Source organism: Mastigoproctus giganteus, chromosome 2, assembly GCF_048544385.1.
Source record: "Mastigoproctus giganteus isolate SK-2022 chromosome 2, ASM4854438v1, whole genome shotgun sequence".
Classification (NCBI taxonomy): Eukaryota; Metazoa; Arthropoda; class Arachnida; order Uropygi; family Thelyphonidae; genus Mastigoproctus; species Mastigoproctus giganteus.
The window spans coordinates 160,495,422-160,512,316 of record NC_143576.1 but is presented as its reverse complement, the minus strand read 5'-3'; the positions used below and the strand labels follow the sequence as shown (position 1 = coordinate 160,512,316).

The 16,895-nt window shown below is 39.9% G+C and overlaps 1 protein-coding gene across 1 annotated transcript in view; it reads left to right on the top strand.

Moving 5' to 3' along the window:
* LOC150089704 (uncharacterized) overlaps positions 1-16,895 on the top strand; it is a 364,373-nt gene that overhangs the window by 22,996 nt on the left and 324,482 nt on the right. The gene's annotated exons all lie outside the window — the stretch shown is intronic.

Sequence of the window (16,895 nt, the reverse complement as noted above, 5' to 3'; positions counted from 1 at the left end):
AGTAACTCTTCTGCCTAATTGACTGTGCATTTTTCGTACTGAAGCATGCATTTGAAAGTGCAAACAAACTGGAATTAAAATGAACAGTATTTTGGAGTTAATTAAAACATCTAATTCTCACTTAGAAAGACTACTCTCGTTATGGCGAAAAAAATTCCAATAAAAATTCCTTCCGCCTCGACTGAATTTGAATTCCACATTGTGAAAAGCCAACCATCGGTATCATTGTGTATTTTCGGTTTTTCCATGCCGACTATGAAATATTTATTTACTTTTAATAGAGACAGCGTTCAGTCAACCAACGTTGCCCTAAAAGAGATGATGATGCAATAAAGTATTGCAAAACATTTGCTATTCTGAGAGGGCAAGTCAAATGAAAACTGCAAAAAGTTATAGCAAAAAAAATTCAATCACGCAATAAGAAAAACCTACATTTCATTCTTCGGTATAATTTTCATTATTTACCTCTTCCACTCAGTCCACAGAACATGCAAATCGGCCTTTGATACACATTTGCACACATGATACCAGACTAGTATACTATATATATAACATGTGCGTTATGACCAAAGTAATCAATGCTCCAAGACCAAATAATTAGCTCCCTTCGCTTCCGAAGCAAAAAAGTGCATTCCGAAGCAAAACACATTACCCACTTTACTTTTAGCTTACATTTGTTATTAATGTATTTTAAATCTCATCCAGGATTACGTTCTCACTTGAGCATATCATTTGCATATTAGGCTGTAAAGAAGTGCATATTTACTGACTTGACTTGACATCGTGACGCATAACATTTTTCCGAAAATGGTGTACGTGAAAGAGAAAAGTTTTAACACCACTGTTCTAGATCCGCTATCTATCGGGGTGATTATGATTGCTGTTTGTCCTCTCGAATTACCTGATGCATGAAGATAAAATTAGATGGCGAATGCTATTCCGCTACATTTTTTCTGTAAGGAACTGTCTTACTAGTTCTGGTGTGTCATGTGCTAAACAGGACAGGAAAAAAAAAAGAGTCAAAAATTTTGAAAAATTAAAATTTGTTTTTTCTAGTGAGTTGATTGCTGGTTGATTTTGTTCAAGATAACATAAAGATCACAAAGCGTCGGTATGTAGTGACTGTAAACTACATGCTTATATTCTATGGTTAGTCCTCATAATCTTTTCTTAGTTTGGATTTTCTGAAGCAGCAGTCGTTTTAACCATGCACGTCTGTCCATGCCATCATGTGGTTTTCCTCATACGCAGTGTCTACCGTCGGCTTTAGTGCAAAAGGAAACGCGAATTGTCAATACAATACATTGTTTTACTGTCCAATCGCGAAGTCGTTATCAGAGAAGTTGCAGTTATCAGTGGTGTGAGGGACATCAACTTAGATGTCTGCCGTTATACCCAGACCGACGAAAGGCACATTGCATTGACATAAGGTTCTGTTTATACTCCGGCCCGACCACCTATTTAGAGGAGTTTACAACTAATCATTTTGACAATGAATATAATCATTAACCGTATTTAGTAGTCACATGAGCTTGAACCACTGTCAATTGTAACGCGTTTGCCAATGCACTCCCGCTCTAACTACTGGGCAACGTCAGGCACTTAACGTATCGCTCTTCTCTTCTCATGTACATCCGTTCTCTATCGCTTCGTTTGTGATTGCTGATTGTCTTCCCTCAGGTTACGAGTCCTGCTCATGTATATCTTATATTATTATTATTATTATTATGTCTATAGTGACACCTAGACTTCCCTCTATCTCCACCTGAAAAACTGATTTTTCGCAGAAACCTCTGAAAAACGGGTCTGTATGGCAGGTCTCTACGCCACCAGGGAGCAGCCGGCACCTGGACAAAACTGTAAAGTGTGTTAGGGTCTAACACCAGGGGTTTCCCCCATCTCCGCATAGTCTACATTGTCGTGTGTTACAGAACACTGTAAAGGCCAGAGATTTAAAAGTGTATGGTAGAGGTTGTCGTGTATCGTTGTTCATCTGGCCATTTAGCCGCTGGACCCCTACTGAGGCCCAACGTTGCCCACACTTAGCCCCATGGAGGCAAGCCAGGTACACCAGTATTTAAAAAAAAAAAAGAAAAAGAAAAAAAAAAAAAGGGGAGGTGCGCTAGAGGTTGGGTCAAGCCAAAGGAGTTTTAAGCTGGGGGGTGAGAGACAGAAATATAAGGTCGATAGAATAGATGACCCCAAAATCAGTGAGGCAGGCCCATGCCCCACCAGAAGGAAAGAGGGGGCGGCGAGGGATTATTTATTTATTTATTTATTATTATTATTATTGTCTTTGGTGGCCCCTAGACATTTGTCCAAATCCACCTACAATCACGGCGCCTCCGTAGTCAGGTGGGCAGGAGCAGCAGTGCGTAGCACACGCTTCTTGATTAGACCGTGGTTCGAGCCCGTGACCACCAAATACGGAGGATGCGGAAAGGTCAGGGAATAACCACCGCATATCCCCGGAGCAATATGGCCTTAATTGCTAATGCTCCTAAAAACCAAATAACAATAACAAACAACATTTTTAACGTAAAGCACTAGATCATTAATCGCGTCCTCAGTAGATTTGGATTTTCTAAAACCATATGAAATGGCAACTCAATGTGGTGTAAATTCATGAATTCACTTAATCGGTGGAAAATCAATCTCTTAAACAACTTGCCTAGGTTAGGTAACAGCGATATTGATCGAAAGCACCTTCGGCTTGTTTTTATTTTACCTGGTTTTAGCAACAATTTCAGAAGGGCACATTTCAAGAAAACAGGAAATGTGCCTTCCAATAAACATTTGTTATACATATTAAGCAGAACTGGAGGGTATATCTCTAATAACTTACTGATACTGTTGTTCCCAATTAAATCAATCCCCGAAGTTTTATCAACATTTATCTGTTTACTGACTACAAGTAATTCCTCTGCTGTAAAAAGAGAAATATTCTCATCTTTGACATAATCTCTATTATCTGCTCTCATCTCATGCTGTTAAAGAATATCATTACTTACACAATCCTTGGGAAACAGTTTGTCTATGACAACTTTAATAGTTGTTTATCAACTAACTGTTTCCCTACCATCTACTATTACTGTGTGAAATACAGTACATCCTGCTCTATCTTTTTAGTAATGGTCAACTTATACAGTAGTCCCCAAGGGTTACTGTTTCCTTCAGTTCTTACCAAATTCTGCCATGATCTTAACTTATGCCGATAAATAGCCTATGCTATTCCCTCCTTTTTACACCTATATATTAGCCTATATAATAGTTAGCCTTTGCTAGTATATCACGAGACCTACATCTTTGATATTGCTTCCTGGCCGAAAAAAACATCTCGCCTTAAAATTTTCAGTTGTTCAGACCACCATGGTACCTGCTTAGCTGAGGCTTTCCTACGCCTAGCTGCATACTTCAAAGCTTCAAAAAGTACACTTTGAATATAAAATACATATTCTGTGGCATTCATAGTATCCAGAGCCAGATACTTATCATTACCAAAAACCAATTGCAAGTAATCATTAAATTTTTCCCAATTTATCTTTTTGTATGCAAACCTCATCTGCTCTTGATTTTAATATAATAAGTCTTACTATTACCCCCACATTTACATGAAATAATATAGCCCGATGGTCACTGTTTGTTGCATTCTCAATAACCCAGTTAGTCAAATTTAACTTGTTTCCACTATTAAATCTAAATACAACTCCATTCTTTACCTCTTTGAGATCGTAACCATAGTTGGACAGCTACAGGGGGAGGGGAGACTGAAGGCTGGGGGGTGAGAGACAGAAATATAGGGTCGATAGAATAGATGACCCCAAAATCAGTGAGGCAGGCCCATGCTCCACCAGAAGGAAAGAGGGAGCGACGGGGGAGGAGGAGACAAGGGGGTCCGTCACCTCCCCCCCCCGCCAGGAGTACAGGGGAGAAACAGGGCCGTGCAAGGGAGCACGGGTTCAGGATCGCCACGTGGCATTGGCAGGAATGCTGCGTGAAGTCATAGTTTCAGAGATATGGTTCATAGCTTCAGAGATATGGGCCTCGGCCGCCGAATCCAACATCAAAAGAATATTCTCTGGCTTCTAAAATGGGCCAACAGCAAACTCCACCTTCCCCCAGCTCTCAGATCAACGCAGTTAGCAGAAGCTCTTCAACTACGCAGGCTCCGGTCCTACATCGCAGAAAGAAGGCTGCTGTTCACCATCAAGATGGCCACCGGTAAAATTACAGAGCCGAACTTCTGGGATCACTGCTCTTGGCGCATTCCTCCCCCTTATCTCCGGTCTTCAGCACAGCTGCTAGCAAACCGTAACCGGCTAGTACTAACTGACAGATTCCTGCCAAAGCAAATGCTGCCCTCACTGCAAGCCATCGACGGGGACCTCCAAGAAGTGGTCAATAATAAAAAATACAGGAAGGGTATCCTCGTCGAACTGAAAATGTAAAACTGTGCTTTGTTAATAATCTGATGTAACTTATGTTTCTCATGTGTATCTCTTTTGTAAATATGTTTTGTTAACCCCTGGCACCACCATGCCGTGACGGGACCAATTGTATGTCTATCATTGCTGCAATTAAAGATTCTATTAGATAGTTCGCAGAGTCCAGTCCGAGAAGGTCAAATTCGAGTAGTGCAATCCTGGGACAGACAGGTATTGTCCAGGTGGTGAAATCATTTCAGTAGTGAGCTGCATGAAGATATATTTGGTAGAGTCAATCCCAGAGGGTCAAATCCGGGTAGTGTCAATCCTGGGACAGACAAGTCCCGTCCAGATAGTGCAGTCATTTCAGTAGTGAGCTGTATGAAGATATATTTGGTAGAGTCAATCCGAGAGGGTCAAATCCGGGTAGTGTCAATCCTGGGACAGACAAGTCCCGTCCAGATAGTGCAGTCATTTCAGTGGTGAGTCAACTTGGTGGGGGCGAAGCCGGAGCGGCAGTCATGGTGGATCGAGGTATTGAGACTGCATTATAAAGGCACGATTACTGCAGTCATGGTATTGAGACTGCATTATAAAGGCACGATTATTGTGCAGGTTGAAAGTCTTTACGGGGATTGCAGTACGCTGAAGTAAGTGTTCCGCCTCGTGAAGAGGCCCTGAGCAAAGTTAGAAAAGGCTGTGTAGGTATAGGTGGTCTTCCAGGAGATGTTGCCCTTAGTCTCTCGGGATTAAATGGATTTGTGTGATGAGAGATCTGAGGTCATCATATAGTAGGCAGTCATGCATCAAGTGATCCCAGGTCTTCTGGGCACCACAGGTGCCCAGGAGACCTGGGATCCACAGTTCAAGAAGTTCGACACCTGGACAGCTTCTCCCTGATGGCCGGCCCTAGGCACATAGTACTGGGCCTGGGTCTGCTATTTTGACAGTGCTTCGTGAATGAAAATCCCGCGCACACCGGAAGTAGTGCTATACCGGTGGGTGCCAGCGATCCCGCTACTAGATGGCCCAAACCTCAGAGCCAGCAAAAAGGCGCCTCCGTAGCCAGTGGGAAAGAGCAGCAGTGCGTAACACACTCTTCTTGATTAGACCGGGGTTCGAGCCCGTCACCACCAAATACGGAGGATGCGGAAAGGTCAGGGAATGACCACCGCATAAAGTAAAGTGCAACCATTATCAACCCACTGCAGGATGGAAGCCTCCTCAACAATTCATGTTGAGGGAAATGGACCGTAATCTACCACGCTGGTCCAGTGCGGGTTGGCAGATCAACCGTATTCAGCAGTTAGGGGTTTGAACCCCGGTCTACTCAAAGAGCGTGTGCTACTGCACTCCCGCTCCTGCCCACTCGGCTACGGAGGCCTCCGCATATCCCGGACCAATATGGCCTTAGTTGCTAATGCTCCTAAAAACCAAACAACAAACAACAAGCTAGCAAAAAAATAAAATAAAATAAAAATAAATAAATAAAATAATAATAAAAATAAATAACAAATAATACATAAATAAATATTAATAAATAAATAATAATAATAAAATAAAAATAATAAACTAGAGAGTTCGCCCCCCCCCTGATCGCTGAGCTCGCTTCTTTTGATAAAGTAAAATAAAATACCTACAGAAGCTTTCGACACTGTGTGTCTCTTCCTCTGCTATGAATTCATAAATGCGTTACATATGGAAACCAAGCATGGTACCGCGTGGTCATGTTAGATAAATATAGCGCGTGACCATGCTTAAACTGAAGCTTGTTTTAACACATTAAAACAAGCTTCTGTTAAGTATTTTTAGTATTTGTTACGTATTACACGTAACTCGCATCTCTCTTCTCCCATTGGCTGAATAAATATCACTAGGAGGAAAATTATTTTAATGTATAGAAAGATAAATAAAAATAAAATAAACATACAGTGAGAGTTAAGTGATCAAAATGTATATAATAAATTCTTAATTAGTAAGCAATAAATTATTCCAGTGTCTTCACCGTTGAAAAATAGTTACACAAAACTCTTGTAGTGCTTGAAATTTAACCTGATTAAGAATAAGATCACTTTTACTGCCTCTAACTAAACTACCAATATGCACTTTTAATCTCTCTAATGTTTAACATACAAACTACAATCATATAATAAATGACACCAAGTCTCGGGTTGACCAGAAGTACATAAGGAGAACTGACCAGACCGGCGCCTCCGTAGCCGGGTGGGTAGGAGCAGCAGTGCGTAGCACACGCTTCTTGATTAGACCGGAGTTCGAGCCCGTGATCACCAAATACGGAGGATGCGGAAAGGTCAGGGAATGACCACCGCATATCCCCGGAGCAATATGGCCTTAGTTGCTAATGCTCCTAAAACTAAATAAAACAAACAACTAACAAATTGACCAGACCAAAGTAATGTATCTTATAATTCAATGACCTATGGCCAGTTAAAATAAACGAAGTTTCCATAGAAGGAATAAACTACAGTGGATTCCGGTTATTTGGGCCAACAGAAGTACATAAAGGAGAAGTACAAAAATCGGGGCAGCCGTTTATTTGGGGCAAATCTTAAAAAACAGAAACCAATCGAGAAAATAGTCAGGGTTTACTTCGCTTAATTGGGACAGCATGCCGTTTAATCGGGGCAGGAGACCGCAGCACTAGAGATTACCCTACGATTTTCTGCAACGGTACCACGCGGTTCGGTCGAAATTCTGGAGGTCACAACCATAAAACAATAAAAACAATTAGCAGTCACCTGTTTATTGGGCTTTTCTGTTAGTGAAAGTTATCATAAACAGACAGTAAACTCGATCTTATTGAATTTGCGATAATACCGACAGCTGGAATTCTGTGGGTTATTATGGCAAAATGTGTTTACACTTCCATGAAATCTTCAATCAAATAAAAAAAAATAATTTTCAGCTCTTCTCTTCATTCCTATTTTTAAAGCTTTGTAACTCGTTACTCCGTTCTCACTTGCGGGTATCGTGTTACTCGCAATTTGTGTGTGTGCCGTGTTCTTTGTTATTGATTGCTTATCTTTTTACTGTTTTAAATTTTGACCCCCACCCACAAATGTCAGTGAACAGAAATGTCAACTAGTTCGTAAGTACATATTACAGTACGTATTAATTATTCCGATGATCACGTATATTCTTCCGATTTTCACGTATTTTTTAATTGGTAAGGTAATAAAGGGTAAATTTGTGCTTAATATATCTTTGCTTTTATAGCCTGTGGATAATATTCCTCCTATTTTCGCTAATTAGAATTGCTGTGTAATAGAATTAAAATTCAATTCACAAACGTGATCACAATGAACGGCGCTTACTGCACATCGTATAGTGAACTATGTTGAATTCGTCGTAACGTGATTTGATGTGAACTGTGAACGAATTTTGTAAAAAAAAAAAAAAGGGGGGGGGTACATTGTATTTTTAACTATTTACGTGAAACTTCGGATAATTGGGCAGCCGCTTAATCGGGCCAAAATGCACTAGTCCGGATGTGTCCCAAATAACCAGAATGGACTGTATTTGTTTTTACTATCAAAAGTAAATGTAACCCTGGGAATGAACAATCTAGTCACCTCCCCAGTAACACTAAGATCCCATCTCTGTTTCTATATACTAATAAACTGTGTTAGAACATTTTTCTTAGCTTTATGGAAGTAATCAGAAGTAATGTTCATGGAAGAAACAACTATGCCTTTTTTTTAATGTAATAACAAAAGGCCCGATATACAATATACACTGTACAAGTCTAGAGACACGTGCCCAGCCAAAACCTGCATGACATTCGTTGAGATTGTTCTGCATAAACTAGAAATAACATAAAGCATTGAATGCTGGATCGATATTAACTTCTGTTTAAATTTAACGTTAATAACTTTGCAGTACCATGCTGATGGTCCGAATGCAACTATGGGTAAGAAAACTGCCTTATAGTCTAAATTTAAAACCCTCCTTTTCAACCCTCTATCTGACCTAGTTAATCGAATTATTGCTGCACTAATTTTTTTTATTTTTTTCGTGTAAGTAATTATATGTGGATAAAACGATAATCTATCATCAATCCTTATACCTAGATATTTCACCTCAGATACAAATTTGTACTAGGGGAATCTGCCTCCCCATAATTAAAGTTTTTGGCGGTCGCGCATAATTTAGTTTCCCCTTAAGCAACATCATAACAGTTTTAGTTGTAGATATCAATAATTTATGCAGATCAGCCCATAACACTAGATGCTTCTTGATTAGACCGGGGTTCGAGCCCGTCACCACCAAATACGGAGGATGCGGAAAGGTCAGGGAATTACCACCGCATATCCCGGAGCAATATGGCCTTAGTTGCTAATGCTCCTAATATCAAATAACAAAACATAACACAAGACTTTCTAACACTTGAGCGACTCTTATTTCAAGCACAGACCTGGATTTACCAGTAACATATAAAACCAAATCATCTGCATAAGCAATCTTATGCAGATTTTCAGCTGATTGTTCCAGCCATAAATTAAGTACTAAGTTCCAAAAAAGTGGGGCAAATACAGACCCTTGAGGGCACCCTCTCGAAAGATTTCTATAAACTGTAGATGCTTAGATTTAAGTATAATTTTCCTACCATACAAATAACTCTGTATAAGTCTGAGCACTGCATATACCTTAAGGAAGACAGAATACTATCTTGCCACACCATGTCAAAAGCTCCAGTAAAATCTATAAAGATGGCTAACACATACTTATCTTCTGCTTGGTTGGTGAAATTCATAAAATCATTGATGGCATCCTCCGCAGAATGCCCTCTCTTGAAACCATACTGATAAGGCAGGGTCAATCAATTTTTATCCATGACTTGGTTCGGTCTTAAAAATGAGTCTTTCAAAAATTTTGCCAAGATTGTCCAATAACGGAATTGGTCTATATCCCCTTGGGTCCTTCGATTTTTACCCCACTTAAATAACACCTTAATCAAACCAACTTTCCAGATCCCAGGAAAGGTACCTTGAAGTAAGCATTTATTATATCCGAAGTTTAGCAAGATGTTAGGATAAAGTTCAATCACTTTAAGAACAGCAACATTCTCTACTAAATCAGTCCCCGGAGCTATAGAAAAGTTAATTTGCTTAGAAACGAATCTCAGTTCCTCTAAAGTAAATAAGTCAATATCAACTGACCCAAGGTATGTTTCATTCGACTCCCTGATACCTTCTTTCTCTGTTTCCCCCTCCCTCTCCTTCCTCATGAGGAAACAACTCAGATGTTACCACCTGCGCTGTTGTAATCCAATCAGTTGTTTCCACGCCATTAACGATCACTGTATTCATTATCTCTCTAAGTCGGTCTTAATTTATTCGTACTTAGGTTATAAAAAATCCCCAAGGATCCTTGGGGATTTTTTTTGGGAATTAGGGCTAAGGGTTATTTATGAGAGTAAACTAAGGGCTTGGAGAAGCCCTTAGTTTACTCTCATAAATAACCTTATAATAAATTTTATTTTTATTCCTATAGCATGCATGATAAAATTGAGCCTCATTCAGCCCCCCTGCCTATGCCTCTGATATTCCTTCCTACATAAAAATACTTCCTTCCTTAACCAACCTGGATAATTCCGCATTCCACCAATTAACAACTCGCCTCTTAACCTGTTGTCTTCTTGAGGCACAATTAAAGCTAGACCAGTTAATCTTCTTATAAGTAAATCTAGTTATTGAGTTATCAGAATCTGAAGTAGTATTTAGATCAGCCAAGTTAATATGAAAAACTAAAGTTCTATGATCACTATTCGTATAGTCTCTTTTTACAAGCCATTGACAAATTCGCCTGGTAATCCCTGAGTAACTAAAGTCAAGTCAATGTTCGAACTGCCACGAACATTGTTAAAAGTATAAGGCTGTCCTGATAGTTTAACTACATACGAACTATTCATCAAAATAAAGTCCTCCATTAAACGACCTCTGATCAGTCATGTCACTAAACCATTAAGTTAGACTTTGCATTGGAATCCAATGCAATAATTAAATTACTGCAACCAATTATACTAAATACTGTTTCCATATGATGGATAGAGTTAACAGTTTCCTGACTTGGAGAACAATAAAGAGATATCGAAAACTTATAACTCTGGCATCAGCATTTTTTCCCCCCATTTATTAGTTTGATAGTATGAACCTCAGCTAAATGCTCAATTCTACGTTGATATCAATATTTGTAAAAAAATAAGAGTTGTTTACCTCAATATGATACGTAGAACACATCAATTTAACACATCAATAAATCAATTTAACGCAATTTGTAATTGCTTTAAGTAGATTTTAATTTGGGTTCATTTGATTTTTAATTATTGTTAATTATTTCTTACTGTAATGTAAAATTTTCGATTTTTTAATTGCTGTCGTTTTAATTTCTGGAGAGTATTATACGAAGTGTTCAACTATCATATTGAGATAAACCTCTTATTATTTTACAAATTTCCATTTATTAATACACTCAGTTTACGTACATTCATATGTATACAAAACCTACATAGATTTATATACATTATATATACATTTTCATCATCCAAGGCGCGCGGGTGTGTGTGTGTGTGTGTGTGTGTGTGTGTCATGGTGGCTCCAAGGCAGTAGCCCATCTCCACCCTTGTTCTCTGTGTTGGTGTAGAAACTCTAGACCACTTCGCCACCAGGGAGCAGCGAACACCTGGGCAGCTGCCGCCTGGTGCCCGTCCCCCAGGCAAAATGAAACTGGCCTGGGTTTACTGTCCCATATGCTTATATGCACAAAATCCCACACCCACCGGAGATTATAGCATCAGCAGGAAAACCAACAATTCATGTGCAAAAGGAACCAACATACGGCTCCTGCCTACACAAAATGTCAATACTATCTTGCACAGCCACTATTCTTTCTTTCTTTCTTTTTTTTTGTCCTTGCTTTTTCCCATTATATATGGGGTCATCGTTTTTTATTGTTTTGGCATGCAATTTTTACTGCCGGATGCCGTTCCTGACGCCAACCCTCACCCTTTATCCGGACTGGGGTTATGCGGTGGTCATTCCCTGACCTTCCTCATCCTTCTTGATTAGACCGGGCTCGCACTACTGCACCTGGCTACGGAGGCGCCGCACAGCCAGTATTCTAATTTCATCAGTAACCGCTCGACATCCTTGAGCGTTCAGTAGAACCAACTTAAGCACACTACTTTCATCATTATGCTGAAACCTACCATTCACATTGAAAGTACTACAGTTTGAAAGTACGCGTACTTTCAAACTCTAGAGCTTTTTTATACTCAGGACAACTATTACTTCTTAATGAATGATCATAAGCTCTACCTCTGCGCTTGCAGTTCACGTAGTATGGATCCTTACTTTTATTTGGGCAATCAACAAAAAGATGGCCACCCTGCCCACAGTGACCACGCTACACAGTCTTACGTGTGCAGTATTATGCAGTGGCCATAACCCAAACATTAAAAACATTTAGTCACAACTGTAAAACGCCTGAATTTGTGTGACGTATCTCCAATGTACAACCTGTCATTACCCATCAAATTTTAAACATGTGAGGAACTACCTTAATTACCCAATTATTATCGGTCCTTGAGGTTGTCACAGACATTCTCTCAGATATGCCAGACAAGCTGTACTTGCTACGTGGGAGTCTAAAACGCTGATGGAACTGATATTCGGGTGACACTCAAGTCAAGTGGACCCAATTTCGGCGAAGTCCGGACGGTCTGTGACAGCCAAATCCTCTGCTTGCACCTTCACGATGGTGGGACTGTTAGTAATCCTGGGTATAACCTCCATGCACAAGTACATGGTGGGTGACCACCCAGGTGTGAACCAACGTAAGCAGGGATCGAGGTGTGGCGCCCTCACCAAACGGAGGAACGCCGCCCCTCTATGTTACCAGGCAGTACTAGGTGGTAGATGATTCATCAACCGGTGAAATACCACCACTTTGCTTATTGGAGGCTTGAAGTGGTGGAACCCATGTTTAGTCTCTAGAGCTAAGTTCCGGTCAACCCTTCCCTATCTCTTCCATCATGCAGTATGATTGATGACTTTTGAGGTTATGATGAACATCGTGGTGAGATCCAATATTCCTTACATTTCGAGGGTACAGCTCTAAAACGGTGTTCGCAGGCCGGCCGCTAGTTAGTACACTGGACCAAACCTATTGGTAACTCTCTAGGAGGCTTCCGGATCAGCTAGTGTATAATCTTGCTACCTCTACTCTGCCAGATAGTGACTGGAGGGAGTCCAAGTAGTGTGTATGCGGGGAGCATTGTCGAGGCCACGTTATGTTAAGGATCTGGGTATATTCTTACCACATGTACGCCATATCCAAAAATTTCATTACTTCATACAGCATGTCCCACCCACTTTTTCTTACTATTGAATACACCATGAATTGTCAAAATAATAGAGCAAACTTATCTGCGAAAAGATCTAAACCTCCCAAGGACTTCCTAATTCATTTCACAAATATACGTGGTCTTAATTCCAATCTCAACGATGTCCATTTCCACTTGCAGTCTTCCAAACCCCATGTACTTTTTCTGACTGAATCTCAGTTATCAGTTGATTCAACTACTTCTCATCTCAGATGTCCAAATTATTTGCTGTATGATTCCTTTCGCCTCAAAGGTGGTACTTGTGCATATGTCCGTTCTGATATTCCCTGTCAGAGACTTGGCAATTTGGAATCTCCTCTCTTTGATCTTCTCTGGCTTAAAATCTCTCTACCTCATTGTGTCAAATTCATCTGTTGTCTCTACCGTTCTCCCAACTCCACTAATCACTTGGAGCTCTTTGACTTCCTCTCTTTGCAACTTGACTTTCTCCAGTCTAACTTTCCTAACAGTGAGGTAATTTTCCTTGGTGATTTTAACGTTCACAACTCCAGCTGGCTTCCGTTTTCTAGTCTCACCGACCCAGCAGGTCGAGATGCCGAGGCTTTTGCAATTACTAATGACCTAGCACAGATTGTTCATTTACCTACAAGGATACCGGACAATCCTAACCATACGCCCAACACGCTTGACCTTTTTCTCACAAACAACCCTTCTAAGTACACGGTTGAAGTGAGAGGTCCTCTAGGCACTTCAGATCACAAATTGGTGATTGTCTCTTCTCCAATGGAACCTTTATGTCATAGTTATTCCCAACCTCGTGTTGTTTGGCATTACAAGAATGCAAAATGGGATGACCTGCGAGACTTCTTTTCTTCTTTTCCTTGGTCGGATTACTGTTTCAAAACTTCTGATGTCAACGTTTGCTCAGATCGTGTCAGTGAAATTATTCTTGCAGGAATGGTATCCTTTATCCCACACTCCACTTTAAAATCTCGTCCTTTATCTAAACCTTGGTTTTCCAATAAATGTGCTAAGGCTGTCCAAGAGAAGAATGTTGCATATCATAATTGGCTTGTTTCTAATTCTTCAGATTCATTTTCTGCCTACACCAAAGCTCGCAACAATTGTAAAGCAGTTATTAATCAGTCCAAACTAGAGTTTGAACAGGCTAAGAGTAGAAAACTTGCTTCTTGCCCTAATGGTAGCCGAGCATTCTGGTCTCTTGCCAAAGCTATTGGCCGCAACTTTTGCCCATCTCTGCTCCCACCTCTGTCCAAACCAGATGGTTCTGTTGTCACTTCAGCCAAGGATAAAGCTGACCTGCTAGCATCCCATTTTTCTTCCAGCTCATGTATTAATGATCTTGGTAAAACACCTCCCACCATTTCCAACACGCTCCATTCAATGCCTCCTGTGGTCTTCCGTCAAAAGGATATCAGAAGGATTTTGATGAATTTTGATGCAAAGAAAGCTCCAGGTACTGATGGTATTTCTCCACTTGTTCTCAAAACCTGTGCTCCTGAACTTACTCCTATTCTTTGCCGCCTTTTTTCACTTTCTTATTCCAAAGGTGTTTTTCCTTCTGCTTGGAAATTTGCTCATATCCAGCCAATTCCTAAAAAGGGTGACAAATCCCTCCCATCCAATTATCGTCCCATTGCAATTACTTCTACTCTTTCTAAAGTAATGGAGAAATCAATTAACCGCCAACTCTTAACCTACCTAGAAACCTTCCGTCTGATCAACGATCGCCAGTATGGATTCCGTCAGTGTCGATCCACTGGTGATATTCAGGCTTATGTTACCCATTTATGGATTAATTCAATGGAAAGGTTCGGTGAAACACAAGTAGTTGCTCTTGACATTTCAAAGGCTTTTGATCGTGTTTGGCATAAAGGTCTTCTAAACAAGCTTCCATCTTATGGTTTGCCAACTGTTTTTAGTAATTGGTTATCCAGTCTTCTCTCTGATCGCTCACTGAGGGTGATGGTAGATGGCTCTCTGTCTTCTAACTTCTCCACTAATGCCGGTGTCCCCCAGGGTTCAGTTCTTTCCCCCACTCTTTTCCTCTTGTATATCAATGACCTTCTTCCATTGACTGGAAATCTTGTCCATAGTTTTGCCGATGATAGCACATTGCATTCAACTTTCCATTTTGAGAAACCTTGTCCTGCTCAATCAGCTTCAACTTCTCGAAAATCTGCTACCAATTCCTTAAATGCCGATCTTCAGGTAATTCTCCAGTGGGGCAAAGACAACTTAGTTGATTTCAACCCTTCTAAAACTCAGTCTTGTCTTATATCTCGCAAAAAGGATTCTTCTGCTCCCATGCTTATCTTTAGTGACACTCCGATTTCTAGGCAAAATGATATATCTCTTTTGGGGATTACCCTGACTTCTTATCTCTCTTGGCACAAGCACATTAGAAATATTGCTTCCTCTGCATCTAAAAAACTTGGTTTTCTCTTTCGCTCTCGGCGTTACTTTTCTTCCAAACAGCTGCTCACTCTGTATAAATCGCAAATCCGCCCTGCCATGGAATATTGTTCCCACATCTGGGGTGGTGCCCCCAAAACTTCTCTCAGGCTTCTTGATTCCATTCAGGAGAGGGCAGTTAGGTTAATTAATGATTCATCTCTAACAGAGTCTCTCCACTCGCTTTCTCATAGACGCACTGTTTCTGCTACATGCCTCTTCTACAGATACTTCCATGGGCACTGTTCTTCTTAATTGGCTTCTATAATTCCCTCTCTCTCTTTGAAAACAGTCTGAACACGTGCCGCCACCAGCCAACATCCATTTACTGTCCAACTTCAAACCCACAGAACCAACTTTTCATCTTCCTCATTTATTCATTCAACTGCAGTTTTCTGGAACAACCTTCCTTCATACGTATTTCCTGAAAATTACAATCTACAGAAGTTCAAGTCCAATGTCAACAAATATCTTCTTTTGTCTTCTCAACCTCCAACCCAAGCACTGTACTAAGTACTATAGGTTCTAATACCTCTCGTGTTTGGGGTTCACATAAAAAAAAAAAAAAAATTACTTGCCTTGGATCTGTTATTAAATCAAAATACAATGCCTTCGCTGACCTCTTGCTCCTCATAGCCATAATTTCGAAGATTTTTATTATATAAATTCTTAATAATATCCTCCTGAGTCAATTCCTTAGTACATCATACACTAAGATGGTAGAGTTCTGTAACTTAACTTTATCCTGTTTTATACTATTTTGAAAAAATACCGCTGCCTTACTCAGTTTATCCAAATCCTTATCATTATCTGTCTCAACTAAGACTAAGACTCCTTTATTTCGTATAGTTCTTAAATTTCTAATTTTTATTTCTTGAAACTTTTCCTTTGAAATGTTAACAATAGCCTCTTCCTAGCTTGACTTGTACTACTCTGAGGACTCTTCAGCCCTGAAAATAACCTTTTTATTTAATCTTTCCACGTGTATATCTTATAGCAAGAACTTTGTAGCAGACCAAGAGACCTGTTGTTCTGGCACGGCCACTAAGCTCTCTTAAACGCTGGTAAATCATGGAATTTTGCCATCCTTGATACATTCACTAGAATGACAAACACTGCACAGGTTAGAACGTAAATGAATACCTCAAGCGATGACCCAGCTCGTTCTTTATTACGCTGGAATGATTCTCCCATTTTTCAGTAATTTCTCAGTTCATTTATCCTTGTTCGTTCCTTTATTTCTGTTACAAAAAAGCAGTTGCTATAAAAGTAATTTTTGCAATTTTGGTTAAATGTCAAAATCATATTCTACAGCTGTGGATGTAAACCTACAGATGATCTCTAATTCTCCACACTTGGAAGGGAAACTGTTATATATCAGTGGCCATTGAATATTATTTTTGTAACTTAAGATATCCAGTATTAAATTGTGGATAAGAATAGTGTATGTTTGGAGAGAAAGATACCCTGGATATTATTGTCCTCTGTTTAATGGAAAATTTATGTTAAGGACTGCTACTTACAACGAAAGACATACTTCATATTGCTTGCCACCTATTTGGAAAGATTTCGAATTTGAATTTCAATTTAATGGGGCGTTTTAGTTGGAATTAGTTAGGAGGGGATTTACC